This window comes from Pseudophryne corroboree, chromosome 6, assembly GCF_028390025.1.
Source record: "Pseudophryne corroboree isolate aPseCor3 chromosome 6, aPseCor3.hap2, whole genome shotgun sequence".
Taxonomy (NCBI): domain Eukaryota; kingdom Metazoa; phylum Chordata; class Amphibia; order Anura; family Myobatrachidae; genus Pseudophryne; species Pseudophryne corroboree.
Genome location: NC_086449.1, coordinates 201,492,549 through 201,510,916, shown reverse-complemented (window position 1 = coordinate 201,510,916; position 18,368 = coordinate 201,492,549). Strand labels below are relative to the sequence as shown.

At 47.2% G+C, this 18,368-nt stretch overlaps 1 protein-coding gene across 2 annotated transcripts in view; it reads left to right on the top strand.

The window, feature by feature from the left end:
* RASL12 (RAS like family 12) overlaps nucleotides 1–18,368 on the top strand; it is a 219,731-nt gene that overhangs the window by 118,057 nt on the left and 83,306 nt on the right. Inside the window, exon 1 of one of the 2 annotated variants that reach the window (XM_063925634.1) lies at nucleotides 12,794–13,065. The exons of the other annotated variant lie outside the window; for it this stretch is intronic. The gene's annotated coding sequence lies outside the window, so the exon portion shown is untranslated. Of the gene's footprint in view, nucleotides 1–12,793; nucleotides 13,066–18,368 lie in introns of those variants that run through there. 2 annotated transcript variants of the gene reach the window in all.

The following is an 18,368-nucleotide window of genomic DNA, read 5'->3' as shown; positions in this document are numbered from 1 at the left end:
GATAATATCTTCACCCTGTCACAGCAGCGCCGTATTTTTTGTTATTTCAGTTAGAGAAACCAACAGACCTAGCAAGGGGGTGTAGTAGTGTATGCCGGCGGCCGGGCTCCCGGCGACCAGCATACTGGTGCCGGAATCCCGACCGCCGGCATACCGACAGCTGGGCGAGTGCAAATGAGCCCCTTGCGGGCTCGCTGCGCTCACCACGCTATTTATTCTCCCTCCAGGGGGGTCGTGGACCCCTAAGAGGGAGAATAAATGTCGGTATGCCAGCGGTCGGCATTCCGGCGCCGGGATGCTGGACGTCGGGAGCCCGGCCGCCGGCATACAGAAGACCACCCCTAGCAAGGTATAGGCAGTAGCGGATCTTGCCACGGGCAAGCAGGACTTTTGCCCGGGGCGCCGCCTTCTGGAGGGCGCCGGCGCCATCCAGAGGGTGCTGCACCATGGCAAGATCCCCTTCGTGGGCTGCCCGCTGTGAAGGGAAACTAGACGCTATGCGTCCAGTTTCCCTTCCTGGAGAGGACCTTAACTGTAATGATGTGCGGTGCGCGTTGACGTCATCGCGCACCGCACAGCAAAGGTCCTCTCCACGAAGGGAACTAGAACTAGGAGGGGTCTGCTGCATCAGAAACCTTAAGCTGTATTTCTCTGAGAGTGCGAAATAGAAAAGACACGGGCGCTTGGTGGATAAAAAAGCTTGCCTAGGTATTCCTTGGTGGAACCCAACCACAGGAACAATGGTAATAAAAAGTTTTAAGAAATACCTCTGGTGTTACCACCTTCCTAAAAATGCGCTTTTAAGTGGATACAGTGTAACCTTCCTAAGACTCGAAGTTGTCCAAATAAAATGTCCAAATGTTCTTATTTTACGTGTGGATATTTCTCTTCTGTCTCCAGTCTGATATAGTTGCTTGTAGAAATTCGATGCAGGGTACACATAGGAATAAAAATATCGAAAAAATAGTGCAATACAGTTCACAGTAATGTCAATTTATTTTCGTGATAATCACAATTAAAATAATCTCTTCCATAAAATAAAACTTTAAAATTTCTTCATCACACGATTAGTGTAGAATTGGAGTCGTACTGTGCTTAGCTCCTGGCGAAGAGTAAAGGAGTGAGTGAATATCGGGAGGTTCCGGTTTCCTTCTTTCTCCCCTCCAAGCTTAACACCAGCGCCAACCACGACAGACGGGTGGTCTTCAGGTTGCCGGCGGCCGGGCTCCAGGCGACCACCATACCGGCGCTGGAGTCCCGACTGCCGGCATACCTACATCTTTTCTCCCTCTTGGGGGTCCACGACCCCCCTGGAGGGAGAATAGATAGCGTAGCGCGCCACCGTGCCCGCAGCGTGGCAAGCGCAGCGAGCCCCCAAGGGGCTCATTTGTGCTCGCCCAACTGTCGGTATGCGGCGGTCAGGATTCCGGCACCAGTATGCTGGTCGCCGGGACCCCGACTGCCGGCAAACCATACTACACCCACGACAGACTACTCAGGATGCAGGTAAGTCAGCCAGGCCTCACTGCCAACTCTTCCTCAAGTGATCCCGGCATTCAGGATACCGACGCCCAAATCCCGACAGCTGACAATACCAACAGTCAGAATCCCTGTGCACCAGGGCTATTTCCACTCTATGGGTGTCGTGTGAGTGTCCACGACACCCATAGAGTGGAAATAGATCCTTTGGCTAGCGCAGCGAACCTGCACGAGGACTCTAAGCGCTCGATCCGCTGACGGCATTGTGACGGACAGGATGCCGCTGTCAGGATGCCTCTTCCAACATGTTCAGCTATTTCATTACCACATTGTGCCAACAGGTGGTGATAGACAATGATAAACAAATACTCATCCATTTTATTAATAAAGCCTGCAGTGATTTCATAACTATTTTATGTCAAGTGCAAATTAACTTTACATTTGTGTCATGCATATGTGTACATGTCTGTCCTGACTGTATACTATAATTAAATGAAGGTACAATCCTCAGTAAAAATGTTGTTCTTGCCCTGACTTCCAGGTGTAAATACTTCCTGGGTAGTGATTTTATAATATTGGAGGATATTTAACAAATCTTGGAGAAATGAAGTACGCACTTATCAGCTTCTGTAATTTTTCTATCTTAGCCTGCAGAATGACCATTAGGAGCTGATTGGTTGATACTTTATCTATCTCTAAGGCTTAATGATACATCTCCCCTTTTTTGTGTCATGAGCTGTGTTTTATATGAATTTTTATTTAATGATTAGATAACATACAGTATATGTATACTCAAAAATATTATATTGGATAAATGCTCCACTGGGCACCCCTAATAATGACACACAAAGCAATGTGTAAATCAAATATACATCCCTTGTGATATTACACAACCGGAGAGATCACAGAGATAATCCTCATGTGGATATTTCAAATTGTTGTCTCCATCCCCATTCAGTTTGTCATGGATATGTCAGCATATGGACAGAGAAAATTGGAAAAACCATGGCCCTCATTCCGAGTCGTTCGCTCGGTATTTTTCATCGCATCGCAATGAAAATCCGCTTAGTACGCATGCGCAATATTCGCACTGCGACTGCGCCAAGTAATTTAACAATGAAGATAGTATTTTTACTCACGGCTTTTTCATCGCTCCGGCGATCGTAATGTGATTGACAGGAAATGGGTGTTACTGGGCGGAAACACGGCGTTTTATGGGCGTGTGGATGAAAACGCTACCGTTTCCGGAAAAAACGCAGGAGTGGCTGGAGAAACGGGGGAGTGTCTGAGCGAACGCTGGGTGTGTTTGTGACGTCAAACCAGGAACGACAAGCACTGAACTGATCGCACAGGCAGAGTAAGGTTGAAGTTACTCAGAAACTGCAAAGTAGTTTGTAATCGCAATATTGCGAATACATCGGTCGCAATTTTAAGAAGCTAAGATACACTCCCAGTAGGCGTAGGCTTAGCGTGTGTAACTCTGCTAAATTCGCCTTGCGACCGATCAACTCGGAATGAGGGCCCATATGTGTAGTAAAGTAAATTTCATACAATCCATTCCACATACATAAAAAGTCCACATAAAATGACATAAAACAAATTCATTGGAGAGGAATCCCCCTATCCCACTGAAATGGATGTGCTGAACAATTACCAGAAGAAAAGAGAACTGGTGGTAATCAGTTCTCCAAACAAGCTCAAATGCTCATAGTCACCAGGGGGTATATTTACTAAGCTCCCGATTTTGACCGATTTTGAGTTTTTTCTTCAAAGTGTCATCTCGGGAATTTACTAAACTAAAATCTCGGCAGTGATGAGGGCATTCGTAATTTTTTTGACGGCAAAGAAAAAAAAATACGAATGAATACACCATCGGTCAAACACGCCTGTTATTTTATACAACTTGGTCATTTACTAAAAATTCGTATTCACAATCACTGCCGGCAATAGCCAAACACTGCCGTGAAAAAGTACAAATCGTAAAAAAAAGCAGTTTTCAAATAGACCTGTTTTTTTTTTACCGTATTCTGATAGGCATGCACGGATCAGTGAGATGTTTATCAGTGGGAAAGGGTGTGAAAGAGATAAAAATCTGGGGGAAAAATTGTGTGGGGTCCCCCCTCCTAAGCATAACCAGCCTCGGGCTCTTTGAGCCGGTCCTTGTTGTACAAAATGGGGAAAAAATTGACTGGGGTCCCCCCATATTTAAACAACCAGCACCGGGTTCTGCGCCTGGTCCTGGTGCAAAAAATACGAGGGACAAAAAACGTAGGGGTCCCCCATATTTTTAATACCAGCACCGGGCTCCACTAGTCAGAGAGATATTGCCACAGCCGGGGGACACTTTTATTTTGGTCCCTGCGGCCCTGGCATTAAATCACCAACTAGGCCAACCACAAGAGTGACCCCACTTAACCTCGCGGTCTACCGCAGACCGCAAAGTTCCCATCATTGGATATAATGTAGCGCCGCTGCGCTACATTGTATCCACAGTGCGCCGCCTGACTGACAGTGCAGGAGCGCACAGCCAATCAGGAGAGTGCCATGACGTGGTGCTCCCTGATTGGCTGAAGGGACCCTCTTTGACAGGAGTCACGGGGGGTCCTGACATTCGGGGAAAGGGGTTCCATGTGTAAACATGGGACCCCTTTCAGTTCGTGGATCGAGTATTTTGTTTTTTTATTTTTACAAGTACGTGGATTATAACTTTTAAGAAGAGGACCGATCTACACCGGATTCTTTGTAAGTATAATTTTATTTACAGGTACCCCTGGATTCTACTGGACAAGAGGACCGAGTGCTTCGTGTCAACATAGGTAAGTATGTATGTATGTATGTAAGTGTGCACGTATGTTTGCTCCCATGATGTGCTATGCCGTAGGAGGCTACGATCCATTCACAGCCACGGCTTTCCCATAGTAGCGAATGGATCGCGTGCATACGTACGCTCGCACCAGCAAATTTCAGGAGCCAACAGTCACGCTCCGTATGCTATGCAGCAAGGCCTTAGCACATCTGTATATATGAATTACATATGAAAAGTACTCATTCCACACATTTCCACATATAGGGGGTCATTCAGATCTGATCGCAAACTAAATTTTTTCGCTGTTCTGCGATCAGGTCAGAACTGCGCATGCGTATATACTGCAATGTGCAGGCATGTTGTACGGGTGCAAAGCGGATCGTTGCTGTGCAATGGAATTTACGAAGAATCCATTCGCACAGCCGATTGCAAGGAGATTGACAGGAAGAGGGCGTTAGTGGGTGGCAACTAACCGTTTTCTGGGAGTGTTTGGAAAAACGCAGGCGTGTCAAAGCGTTTGCAGGGCGGGTGTCTGACGTCAATTCCAGGACCTGACAGGCTGAAGCGATCGCAGCGGCTGAGTAAGTTCTGGGCTACTCAGAAACTCCACAAAACTTTTTTGTAGTGCTCGGCTGCACATGCGTTCGCACACTTGCAAAGCAAAAATACACTCCCCTATAGGCAGCGACTATCTGATCGCAGCGCTGCAAAAAATAGCTAGCGAGCGATCGGGTCTGAATTAGGCCCACAGTTTCAACTTAAGTAACAGAATTAGGTCTTTTTGGGTTCTAACAGTCAAAATAGGTAATTTTAGGTCACTGGTACATAATACATAAAATTAAACAGAAATTTTGCATTTCATGGGAAAGGATTAGAATAGCTTGGAATGTAAGAATCCTGGGATTACTTATAATATACCATATGTACAAGAATATTTTTTTAATAGTAGCCCACATAATAACATATATGGCCTAATTCAGACCTGATCGCTGTGCCGTAAATTACACTGTCCTGCCATCAGATAGTCACCGCCCATGGGGAGTGAAAAGTCACCGCGTGCAGGTGTGTGATTGCATGTGTACGCTGTGCGAAAATTCCTCTCAGCCAGCGGACAGCTTCAAAACCGTTCGCATCACACTCACCATCAAATGTTTTTCCCATTCTGTGCAGTGTGTGCAGTGTGTGCGTAGCTCAATACTTACTCCTCCAGTGCGAAGAAATCAGACTGATCGGGGCCAGAGCTGACGTCACACACCCTCCCTAAAAACGCTTGGGAGCGCCTGTGTTTTTCCAGAGACTCCCTGAAAATGGGCAGTTATCATCCATAAACATCATCTTACTGTCAATCACCTTGCGAACACCCGTGCGATCGAAATTTTTCACACCATCCTGTCACTGTTTGGCGACACTTGTGTGCATTGCAGTGCTTACGCATGCGCAGTAGTTCGATAAATGCCCGCTGTACGAAAATGCACAGCAGCGATCAGGTCTGAATCGGGCCCATTATACGGAAATCTGCTATGTACAGAGAGCAAGTATATTGGGGGTATATTTACTAAAGTGCGGATTTTTAGACGTTTAGATGTTGCCTATAGCAACTAATCAGATTCTAGCTAGTAGCCATTCAGATTCTAGCTATTATCTTCTAGAAGGTGCTAAGGTGCTAAGTACAATCTTATTGGTTGCAATGGGCAACATCTCCACTTCTTAAAAGCCGCACTTTAGTACATATACCCCATGTGTTTAAGGGGCATATTTATCACCATCCGCATCCAGGATGCGGATGACAGGTGATAAAATCGCCCAAACTCGCACTGCGATAATTGATTACATCGCAGGGATGTATCAATTATCGCATGCAGGGACATAGCTTGCGGTCAATGACACTCCGCAGCATCATCAGGGTATTTTTTGGAAAAAATACCCCGATGTCCTGCTGCGCATGCGCCGCCCCCGCCGCCATCACCGCTACCACCGGCGCCCAGTCAACCCCCCCGTCGCGACTACCCCCGCACGCCATGGACCCCCCAAGAAGATCAATATGCTCACCTGTCCAGGGAGCTGGTCCGCGCTGCATCTGCTGGGCTGCCCGGCGCCGGAACCTGTGCACTGCGGTGACCCCCGGTGCTGTAAAGTGTGCTGCCGCTTTGCAGAGTCACTTTACTGCCCTGGGGTCACATTGCAGCACATGGGGGACCTGGCGCCCGGCAGCGCTCAGCGGAGCAGCGGACACCGGCTCCCTGGACAGGTGAGTGTGGTTTTTGTGTTTTTTTACATTTTACACTGTGATCAGCTTGTGTGTCCATCGGACACACATAGCTGATCACTCTGCCGGGTGCCCGCTCAGCTTTCTCTGCCAGGGGCAGAGAAAGCTGGGCAAATGCCACATTATCGCAGTGCTGCCCTGTGAACTCTCCCACCTGAGCTGGTGTTATTATCACAGGGTGCACTGCGGTATTTTTTCAAATTTTTTTGTTAGTAAATTTGGCAACATCACATTTCCCAAGAATGGGGAATGCGATGTGGGTTACTAAAAAAAAGTGAAAAAAGGGTTTGGAGCAGTTTTTCATGAAAACTGCTCCAAATGCCCTTTAATTCATTCAGGTGATACTAAAATAATGCGAAAAGGGTGTGAAAACACATTTTTTCTAGAGATGAGCGGGTTCGGTTCCTCGGAATCCGAACCCGCCCGAACTTCATGTTTTTTTACACGGGTCCGAGCGACTCGGATCTTCCCGCCTTGCTCGGTTAACCCGAGCGCGCCCGAACGTCATCATCACGCTGTCGGATTCTCGCGAGGCTCGGATTCTATCGCAAGACTCGGATTCTATATAAGGAGCCGCGCGTCGCCGCCATTTTTCACACGTGCATTGAGATTCATAGGGAGAGGACGTGTCTGGCATCCTCTCCGTTTATAGAGATTCGAGAAGAGAGTGAGACAGACAGAGACACAGTAGTAATTTGGGGAGCATTAGGAGGAGTACTACTACTACTAGTACTTGCTGAAGTGATAGAGAGAGATAGTGTGACTGTATTATCTGACTTGTGGGGGAGACACTGACAGTGGGGAGCAGTTAGAGTCTGAGAGCAGGACTCAGGACTCAGGAGTACATATAAAGTACAGTGCACACTTTTGCTGCCAGAGTGCCAGCCACACTGCCATTGTTTGTGACCACACTGACCACCAGTATAATATATATTGTGATTGTCTGCTTAGGACTCAGGAGTACTACTTGCAAGTTGCTGATAGTGTGACCAGTGACCTGACCACCAGTTTAATAAATCACCACCAGTTTATGAGTTTAATATATATATATATAATTGTATATAATATATATATAATATTGTATACCACCTAGCACCTACCCGTGTTTTTTTCTTTTCTTTCTTCTTTATACATACTACTATAGTAGCTTACTGTAGCAGTCTGCGGTGCTGCTGAGCTGACAGTGTCCAGCAGGTCCGTCATCAGTCATTACATAATAAATATATAATATATACCTGTCCGGCTGCAGTACTAGTGATATTATATATACATATATATTGATTTCATCTCATTATCATCCAGTCTATATTAGCAGCAGACACAGTACGTTAGTCCACGGCTGTAGCTACCTCTGTGTCGGCACTCGGCAGTCCATCCATAATTGTATACCACCTACCTGTGGTTGTTGTTTTTTTCTTTCTTCTTTATACATACTACTATAGTAGCTTACTGTAGCAGTCTGCGGTGCTGCTGAGCTGACAGTGTCCAGCAGGTCCGTCATCAGTCATTACATAATAAATATATAATATATACCTGTCCGGCTGCAGTACTAGTGATATTATATATACATATATATTGATTTCATCTCATTATCATCCAGTCTATATTAGCAGCAGACACAGTACGTTAGTCCACGGCTGTAGCTACCTCTGTGTCGGCACTCGGCAGTCCATCCATAATTGTATACCACCTACCCGTGGTTGTTGTTTTTTTCTTTCTTCTTTATACATACTACTATAGTAGCTTACTGTAGCAGTCTGCGGTGCTGCTGAGCTGACAGTGTCCAGCAGGTCCGTCATCAGTCATTACATAATAAATATATAATATATACCTGTCCGGCTGCAGTACTAGTGATATTATATATACATATATATTGATTTCATCTCATTATCATCCAGTCTATATGTCACAATCCTGACTGTAATTCTCATATTTGGTGACTTACCCCTGCTTTCTGTCCTGGATCCTGTGTCTTTTCACTCACGGAGTTAAACAGCTTGTCAGCACTGAGTTTCCTGAGTTCTCTGCCTGAGAGGTAATCAGCTCCACCTGTGGTGATCTCCTGTGTGAGGCTGAATTCAGTAATCTAAAAGCAAGCATCCTGTGTTTTGCAGAAGTCCAGGCTTCAGTGTTCTCTTGGCCTGCTAGGCCTCATTCTACATCACAGCCTTGGCTAGAGTAGTCACATGACAGTGACATCACCTAATCCTGCCCACCAATCATCAAGGACCAGGAAGTATAAATCAGGAGGCTGAGTTGGAATCTGGGCCATTTCCTCGTGTCACATACAGCCTTGTGAGAGTCTTTATGCTGAGCTCCCTTAAGGTAACCATTGTACCTAAGTTCCTGTGGAAACTCTGTTCCCTTGTTCCTGTATGGTTACTTGTGTGTTGCCATTTGATTTCACCATTTCCCTGAGTCTCAATGTAAAGGCACAGCTGCAGTGTTTTGTCTTAAAGGCACAGTACAGAATTCCGTGTTCTCCACTAATACCACAGTTGTCGTGTTTCAGTTTTACTACTGTTGTAGTTGGGATCTCCAGAGCTCAGCACCTCAGTACCTCAGTACCTCCGTGCTTCCAGCACCTCCGTGCCTCAGCACTTCCGTGCCTCAGTACCTCCGTGCTTCCAGCACCTCCGTGCCTCAGTACCTCCGTGCCTCAGTACCTCCGTGCTTCCAGCACCTCGTGCCTCAGCATCTCCGTGCTTCCAGCATCTCCGTGTTTCAGTACCTCCGTGCCTCCACGCACCCCAGTGCCTCCACGTACCTCCGTGTCTCCACGCACCTCAGTGTCTCCAAGCACCTCAGTGTCTCCAAGCACCTCAGTGTCTCCAAGCACCTCAGTGTCTCCAAGCACCTCAGTGTCTCCAAGCACCTCAGTGTCCGCAAGCACCTCAGTGTCTCCAAGCACCCCGTTAGCACAATTATACCTGGTATTCTTCACTGATTCATCAGTGCCTTTCCAGTTCTGTCTTTCAGGAGACCTTCAGCATGCCTCCTGTCTGCCGACCTAATCCTGCATGAGGAGAACCTAGATTCGGCCATCTCTGCTGCGGTTCCTCTTCCCAGTCACCGGAGGAAACCCTGAGTCCACAGCATTTCAGAACCAGGTCAGTGGTAGTATTCACATAATCCTCCAGTCGCCCGCACAGACTTCACTACACCGGGTTCACAAAAACCTCAGTCATGACAGTAGGAACTGGCCACATGGACCCGGCCGAAAGTGTTAGTCTGACGCATGACCTCCTAAGCAATATTGCAGGACGCTTGGAAGGTCTGGAGTCGACTCAGCATCGATTGGCACAGTGTCTGCAGCGGAATTCGTCCTCCAGTGATTCTATGACCTTCTGCTCTAAGACTCCTGACCAACTGCAGATTTTCTACCAGATGTTACTACAGTTACAAGAACTTTTGCCTAGTATTCTCTCTGTGATGCCTGATCTCTTCAGGAATACTACCAACGTTGTTGATCCTGTTTTGTTCCATCCAGTTAATAGAGTCTCTTCCTCTGCGCAAGGGAAAGTTTTTCATCAGAGCTATCCACGGCCCAAGCTCTCTGAAGCTGAACGTCAGCGGCGTAAGGAGCTACATCTCTGTCTTTACTGTGGAAATTCTGGTCATTTTGTTAAAGACTGCATTCTTCGCAAGCCAGGTAATAGTGACAAATCTCAGTATCATAGTGCTCATGTCTACAAGTCATCCACAGTATCCGATTCTTCTGCTGCTGACGGGGGTATCAAGAAGGCTACTCTTCTGAGAGAGACTCAAATTTATGACTGGGGTCCGGTGGTTAAAAGACCTTATCCCAAGTTGGGTGTCCAGAGAAGAATGTTCAAGCCATTTACAGTCACAGAGGAGTCCGTGTCCACAGCCCCAGGAGGGGCGTCTTCAGAGCGTCCAGCCCCAGGAGGGGCGTCTTCAGAGCGTCCAGCCCCAGTGAGTCTACAGAGTGCTGCCCAGCCAGTGAGTCTACAGAGTGCTGCCCAGCCAGAGAGCCTTCAGAGCGCTGCCCAGCCAGAGAGCCTTCAGAGCGCTGCCCAGCCAGAGAGCCTTCAGAGCGCTGCCCAGCCAGAGAGCCTTCAGAGCGCTGCCCAGCCAGAGAGCCTTCAGAGCGCTGCCCAGCCAGAGAGTCTTCAGAGCGCTGCCCAGCCAGAGAGCCTTCAGAGCGCAGACCAGCCCCGTGAAGAGAGGGCTCTTGCCTCAGCCCAGCCCCTTGAAGTGGGGGCTCTTGCCTCAGCCCAGCCCCGTGAAGTGGGGGCTCCTGCCTTGGTTCAGCCCCGTGAAGAAAGGACTCAGCCCGTCCCGGTTCCAGCCGGTCCAGCAATACTCCAGGCCCAGCCTGGTCAGTCCGTCCCGGTTCCAGCCGGTCCAGCAATACTCCAGGCCCAGCTTGGCCAGTCCGTTCCGGTTCCAGCCGGTCCAGCAATACTCCAGGCTCCGCCTGGTCAGTTCGTTCCGGTTCCAGCCGGTCCAGTGTTACTCCAGGACCAGCCTGGTCAGTCTCCTTTGGTTCCAGCCAATTCAAGCATCCCCGGATCCAATCCAGTCCTACTCGTCCAGTCAAAGATTTCTCCAGTTTCAGCCTCTAAGCTTTCGTCTGATGGTTTACCACCTATTTACTTCGATGGAGATTTACTGCAATATGCCGCTTTGGTTGAACAATTTCTGTCTCGGATGGAGTCTGATCCTTCAGGTGCAGTAACTCCTTCCAACGTTACTCGATATCTGTTCCTGGCATTCAGAGGAAGAGCTTTGGAGTGGGCCAACATGCTTTTTGAGAGTAATGATCCTGTGTTCCATGACTTACAGAATTTTAGTAATGCTGTGGTTAAAGAATTTGGTCCTAAACCTATGGAATCTGACTCGGTAAAGAAATCAGGCTCTAAAGGGAATGCAGAAGGAAGTTTGTGCTGTCCTCCCAGGGATAATCTAAGAATCTCCTTCAGTAAGAATCCGACCATTAAAATTGCTCATGTTGGAGTCTCTCCTAGCCCAGAGAATTTAAATCTCCAGTGCACCTCATTTTCATCTGCAAACTGTGTATCTATGGGAGATTCATATCTTCCATTAGACTTGGACTCAGACTCTGAATTTGATCCAGTCCATGATGCTACTCCTTTCTTGGGAGCCCCCATGTTTTCTAAGGAAGGTTTTTCTTTACAGGAGATCCCGCGGTCCTTGGTCAAAACCAAACGTTCCCATAAGAAGAAGAGGCATCAACGAAGGTCCTAAATTCTTCTGTATGAATTTCTCAAGTTCCCCTAAGATTAGATGGGTGTCCGGAGTCCACCCTCGAAGAGGGGGATACTGTCACAATCCTGACTGTAATTCTCATATTTGGTGACTTACCCCTGCTTTCTGTCCTGGATCCTGTGTCTTTTCACTCACGGAGTTAAACAGCTTGTCAGCACTGAGTTTCCTGAGTTCTCTGCCTGAGAGGTAATCAGCTCCACCTGTGGTGATCTCCTGTGTGAGGCTGAATTCAGTAATCTAAAAGCAAGCATCCTGTGTTTTGCAGAAGTCCAGGCTTCAGTGTTCTCTTGGCCTGCTAGGCCTCATTCTACATCACAGCCTTGGCTAGAGTAGTCACATGACAGTGACATCACCTAATCCTGCCCACCAATCATCAAGGACCAGGAAGTATAAATCAGGAGGCTGAGTTGGAATCTGGGCCATTTCCTCGTGTCACATACAGCCTTGTGAGAGTCTTTATGCTGAGCTCCCTTAAGGTAACCATTGTACCTAAGTTCCTGTGGAAACTCTGTTCCCTTGTTCCTGTATGGTTACTTGTGTGTTGCCATTTGATTTCACCATTTCCCTGAGTCTCAATGTAAAGGCACAGCTGCAGTGTTTTGTCTTAAAGGCACAGTACAGAATTCCGTGTTCTCCACTAATACCACAGTTGTCGTGTTTCAGTTTTACTACTGTTGTAGTTGGGATCTCCAGAGCTCAGCACCTCAGTACCTCAGTACCTCCGTGCTTCCAGCACCTCCGTGCCTCAGCACTTCCGTGCCTCAGTACCTCCGTGCTTCCAGCACCTCCGTGCCTCAGTACCTCCGTGCCTCAGTACCTCCGTGCTTCCAGCACCTCGTGCCTCAGCATCTCCGTGCTTCCAGCATCTCCGTGTTTCAGTACCTCCGTGCCTCCACGCACCCCAGTGCCTCCACGTACCTCCGTGTCTCCACGCACCTCAGTGTCTCCAAGCACCTCAGTGTCTCCAAGCACCTCAGTGTCTCCAAGCACCTCAGTGTCTCCAAGCACCTCAGTGTCTCCAAGCACCTCAGTGTCCGCAAGCACCTCAGTGTCTCCAAGCACCCCGTTAGCACAATTATACCTGGTATTCTTCACTGATTCATCAGTGCCTTTCCAGTTCTGTCTTTCAGGAGACCTTCAGCATGCCTCCTGTCTGCCGACCTAATCCTGCATGAGGAGAACCTAGATTCGGCCATCTCTGCTGCGGTTCCTCTTCCCAGTCACCGGAGGAAACCCTGAGTCCACAGCATTTCAGAACCAGGTCAGTGGTAGTATTCACATAATCCTCCAGTCGCCCGCACAGACTTCACTACACCGGGTTCACAAAAACCTCAGTCATGACACTATATTAGCAGCAGACACAGTACGTTAGTCCACGGCTGTAGCTACCTCTGTGTCGGCACTCGGCAGTCCATCCATAATTGTATACCACCTACCCGTGGTTGTTTTTTTTTTCTTTCTTCTTTATACATACTACTATAGTAGCTTACTGTAGCAGTCTGCGGTGCTGCTGAGCTGACAGTGTCCAGCAGGTCCGTCATCAGTCATTACATAATAAATATATAATATATACCTGTCCGGCTGCAGTACTAGTGATATTATATATACATATATATTGATTTCATCTCATTATCATCCAGTCTATATTAGCAGCAGACACAGTACGTTAGTCCACGGCTGTAGCTACCTCTGTGTCGGCACTCGGCAGTCCATCCATAATTGTATACCACCTACCCGTGGTTGTTGTTTTTTTCTTTCTTCTTTATACATACTACTATAGTAGCTTACTGTAGCAGTCTGCGGTGCTGCTGAGCTGACAGTGTCCAGCAGGTCCGTCATCAGTCATTACATAATAAATATATAATATATACCTGTCCGGCTGCAGTACTAGTGATATTATATATACATATATATTGATTTCATCTCATTATCATCCAGTCTATATTAGCAGCAGACACAGTACGTTAGTCCACGGCTGTAGCTACCTCTGTGTCGGCACTCGGCAGTCCATCCATAATTGTATACCACCTACCCGTGGTTGTTGTTTTTTTCTTTCTTCTTTATACATACTACTATAGTAGCTTACTGTAGCAGTCTGCGGTGCTGCTGAGCTGACAGTGTCCAGCAGGTCCGTCATCAGTCATTACATAATAAATATATAATACTGTATATACCTGTCCGGCTGCAGTACTAGTGATATTATATATACATATATATTGATTTCATCTCATTATCATCCAGTCTATATTATCAGCAGACACAGTACGTTAGTCCACGGCTGTAGCTACCTCTGTGTCGGCACTCGGCAGTCCATCCATAATTGTATACCACCTACCCGTTGTTGTTTTTTTTTTCTTTCTTCTTTATACATACTACTATAGTAGCTTACTGTAGCAGTCTGCGGTGCTGCTGAGCTGACAGTGTCCAGCAGGTCCGTCATCAGTCATTACATAATAAATATATAATATATACCTGTCCGGCTGCAGTACTAGTGATATTATATATACATATATATTGATTTCATCTCATTATCATCCAGTCTATATTAGCAGCAGACACAGTACGGTAGTCCACGGCTGTAGCTACCTCTGTGTCGGCACTCGGCAGTCCATCCATAATTGTATACCACCTACCCGTGGTTGTTGTTTTTTTCTTTCTTCTTTATACATACTACTATAGTAGCTTACTGTAGCAGTCTGCGGTGCTGCTGAGCTGACAGTGTCCAGCAGGTCCGTCATCAGTCATTACATAATAAATATATAATATATACCTGTCTGGCTGCAGTACTAGTGATATTATATATACATATATATTGATTTCATCTCATTATCATCCAGTCTATATTAGCAGCAGACACAGTACGGTAGTCCACGGCTGTAGCTACCTCTGTGTCGGCACTCGGCAGTCCATCCATAATTGTATACCACCTACCCGTGGTTGTTGTTTTTTTCTTTCTTCTTTATACATACTACTATAGTAGCTTACTGTAGCAGTCTGCGGTGCTGCTGAGCTGACAGTGTCCAGCAGGTCCGTCATCAGTCATTACATAATAAATATATAATATATACCTGTCCAGCTGCAGTACTAGTGATATTATATATACATATATATTGATTTCATCTCATTATCATCCAGTCTATATTAGCAGCAGACACAGTACGGTAGTCCACGGCTGTAGCTACCTCTGTGTCGGCACTCGGCAGTCCATCCATAATTGTATACCACCTACCCGTGGTTGTTGTTTTTTTCTTTCTTCTTTATACATACTACTATAGTAGCTTACTGTAGCAGTCTGCGGTGCTGCTGAGCTGACAGTGTCCAGCAGGTCCGTCATCAGTCATTACATAATAAATATATAATATATACCTGTCCGGCTGCAGTACTAGTGATATTATATATACATATATATTGATTTCATCTCATTATCATCCAGTCTATATTAGCAGCAGACACAGTACGGTAGTCCACGGCTGTAGCTACCTCTGTGTCGGCACTCGGCAGTCCATCCATAAGTATACTAGTATCCATCCATCTCCATTGTTTACCTGAGGTGCCTTTTAGTTGTCCCTATTAAAATATGGAGAACAAAAATGTTGAGGTTCCAAAATTAGGGAAAGATCAAGATCCACTGCTGAAGCTGCTGCCACTAGTCATGGCCGAGACGATGAAATGCCAGCAACGTCGTCTGCCAAGGCCGATGCCCAATGTCATAGTACAGAGCATGTAAAATCCAAAACACCAAATATCAGTAAAAAAAGGACTCCAAAACCTAAAATAAAATTGTCGGAGGAGAAGCGTAAACTTGCCAATATGCCATTTACCACACGGAGTGGCAAGGAACGGCTGAGGCCCTGGCCTATGTTCATGGCTAGTGGTTCAGCTTCACATGAGGATGGAAGCACTCAGCCTCTCGCTAGAAAAATGAAAAGACTCAAGCTGGCAAAAGCACCGCAAAGAACTGTGCGTTCTTCGAAATCCCAAATCCACAAGGAGAGTCCAATTGTGTCGGTTGCGATGCCTGACCTTCCCAACACTGGACGTGAAGAGCATGCGCCTTCCACCATTTGCACGCCCCCTGCAAGTGCTGGAAGGAGCACCCGCAGTCCAGTTCCTGATACTCAGATTGAAGATGTCAGTGTTGAAGTACACCAGGATGAGGAGGATATGGGTGTTGCTGGCGCTGGGGAGGAAATTGACCAGGAGGATTCTGATGGTGAGGTGGTTTGTTTAAGTCAGGCACCCGGGGAGACACCTGTTGTCCGTGGGAGGAATATGGCCATTGACATGCCTGGTGAAAATACCAAAAAAATCAGCTCTTCGGTGTGGAAGTATTTCAACAGAAATGCGGACAACAGGTGTCAAGCCGTGTGTTGCCTTTGTCAAGCTGTAATAAGTAGGGGTAAGGACGTTAACCACCTCGGAACATCCTCCCTTATACGTCACCTGCAGCGCATTCATAATAAGTCAGTGACAAGTTCAAAAACTTTGGGTGACAGCGGAAGCAGTCCACTGACCAGTAAATCCCTTCCTCTTGTAACCAAGCTCACGCAAACCACCCCACCAACTCCCTCAGTGTCAATTTCCTCCTTACCCAGGAATGCCAATAGTCCTGCAGGCCATGTCACTGGCAATTCTGACGAGTCCTCTCCTGCCTGGGATTCCTCCGATGCATCCTTGAGTGTAATGCCTACTGCTGCTGGCGCTGCTGTTGTTGCTGCTGGGAGTCGACCGTCATCCCAGAGGGGAAGTCGGAAGACCACTTTTACTACTTCCAGTAAGCAATTGACTGTCCAACAGTCCTTTGCGAGGAAGATGAAATATCACAGCAGTCATCCTGCTGCAAAGCGGATAACTGAGGCCTTGACAACTATGTTGGTGTTAGACGTGCGTCCGGTATCCGCCGTTAGTTCACAGGGAACTAGACAATTTATTGAGGCAGTGTGCCCCCGTTACCAAATACCATCTAGGTTCCACTTCTCTAGGCAGGCGATACCGAGAATGTACACGGACGTCAGAAAAAGACTCACCAGTGTCCTAAAAAATGCAGTTGTACCCAATGTCCACTTAACCACGGACATGTGGACAAGTGGAGCAGGGCAGGGTCAGGACTATATGACTGTGACAGCCCACTGGGTAGATGTATGGACTCCCGCCGCAAGAACAGCAGCGGCGGCACCAGTAGCAGCATCTCGCAAACGCCAACTCTTTCCTAGGCAGGCTACGCTTTGTATCACCGCTTTCCAGAATACGCACACAGCTGAAAACCTCTTACGGCAACTGAGGAAGATCATCGCGGAATGGCTTACCCCAATTGGACTCTCCTGTGGATTTGTGGCATCGGACAACGCCAGCAATATTGTGTGTGCATTAAATATGGGCAAATTCCAGCACGTCCCATGTTTTGCACATACCTTGAATTTGGTGGTGCAGAATTTTTTAAAAAACGACAGGGGTGTGCAAGAGATGCTGTCGGTGGCCAGAAGAATTGCGGGACACTTTCGGCGTACAGGCACCACGTACAGAAGACTGGAGCACCACCAAAAACAACTGAACCTGCCCTGCCATCATCTGAAGCAAGAAGTGGTAACGAGGTGGAATTCAACCCTCTATATGCTTCAGAGGTTGGAGGAGCAGCAAAAGGCCATTCAAGCCTATACAATTCAGCACGATATAGGAGGTGGAATGCACCTGTCTCAAGCGCAGTGGAGAATGATTTCAACGTTGTGCAAGGTTCTGATGCCCTTTGAACTTGCCACACGTGAAGTCAGTTCAGACACTGCCAGCCTGAGTCAGGTCATTCCCCTCATCAGGCTTTTGCAGAAGAAGCTGGAGACATTGAAGGAGGAGCTAACACAGAGCGATTCCGCTAGGCATGTGGGACTTGTGGATGGAGCCCTTAATTCGCTTAACAAGGATTCACGGGTGGTCAATCTGTTGAAATCAGAGCACTACATTTTGGCCACCATGCTCGATCCTAGATTTAAAGCCTACCTTGGATCTCTCTTTCCGGCAGACACAAGTCTGCTGGGGTTCAAAGACCTGCTGGTGAGAAAATTGTCAAGTCAAGCGGAACGCGACCTGTCAACATCTCCTCCTTCACATTCTCCCGCAACTGGGGGTGCGAGGAAAAGGCTCAGAATTCCGAGCCCACCCGCTGGCGGTGATGCAGGGCAGTCTGGAGCGACTGCTGATGCTGACATCTGGTCCGGACTGAAGGACCTGACAACGATTACGGACATGTCGTCTACTGTCACTGCATATGATTCTCTCACCATTGAAAGAATGGTGGAGGATTATATGAGTGACCGCATCCAAGGTCACTCATATAATGTGACTGTGACACACAGTCCGTACTTATACTGGCAGGAAAAAGAGGCAATTTGGAGGCCCTTACACAAACTGGCTTTATTCTACCTAAGTTGCCCTCCCACAAGTGTGTACTCCGAAAGAGTGTTTAGTGCCGCCGCTCACCTTGTCAGCAATCGGCGTACGAGGTTACATCCAGAAAATGTGGAGAAGATGATGTTCATTAAAATGAATTATAATCAATTCCTCCGTGGAGAC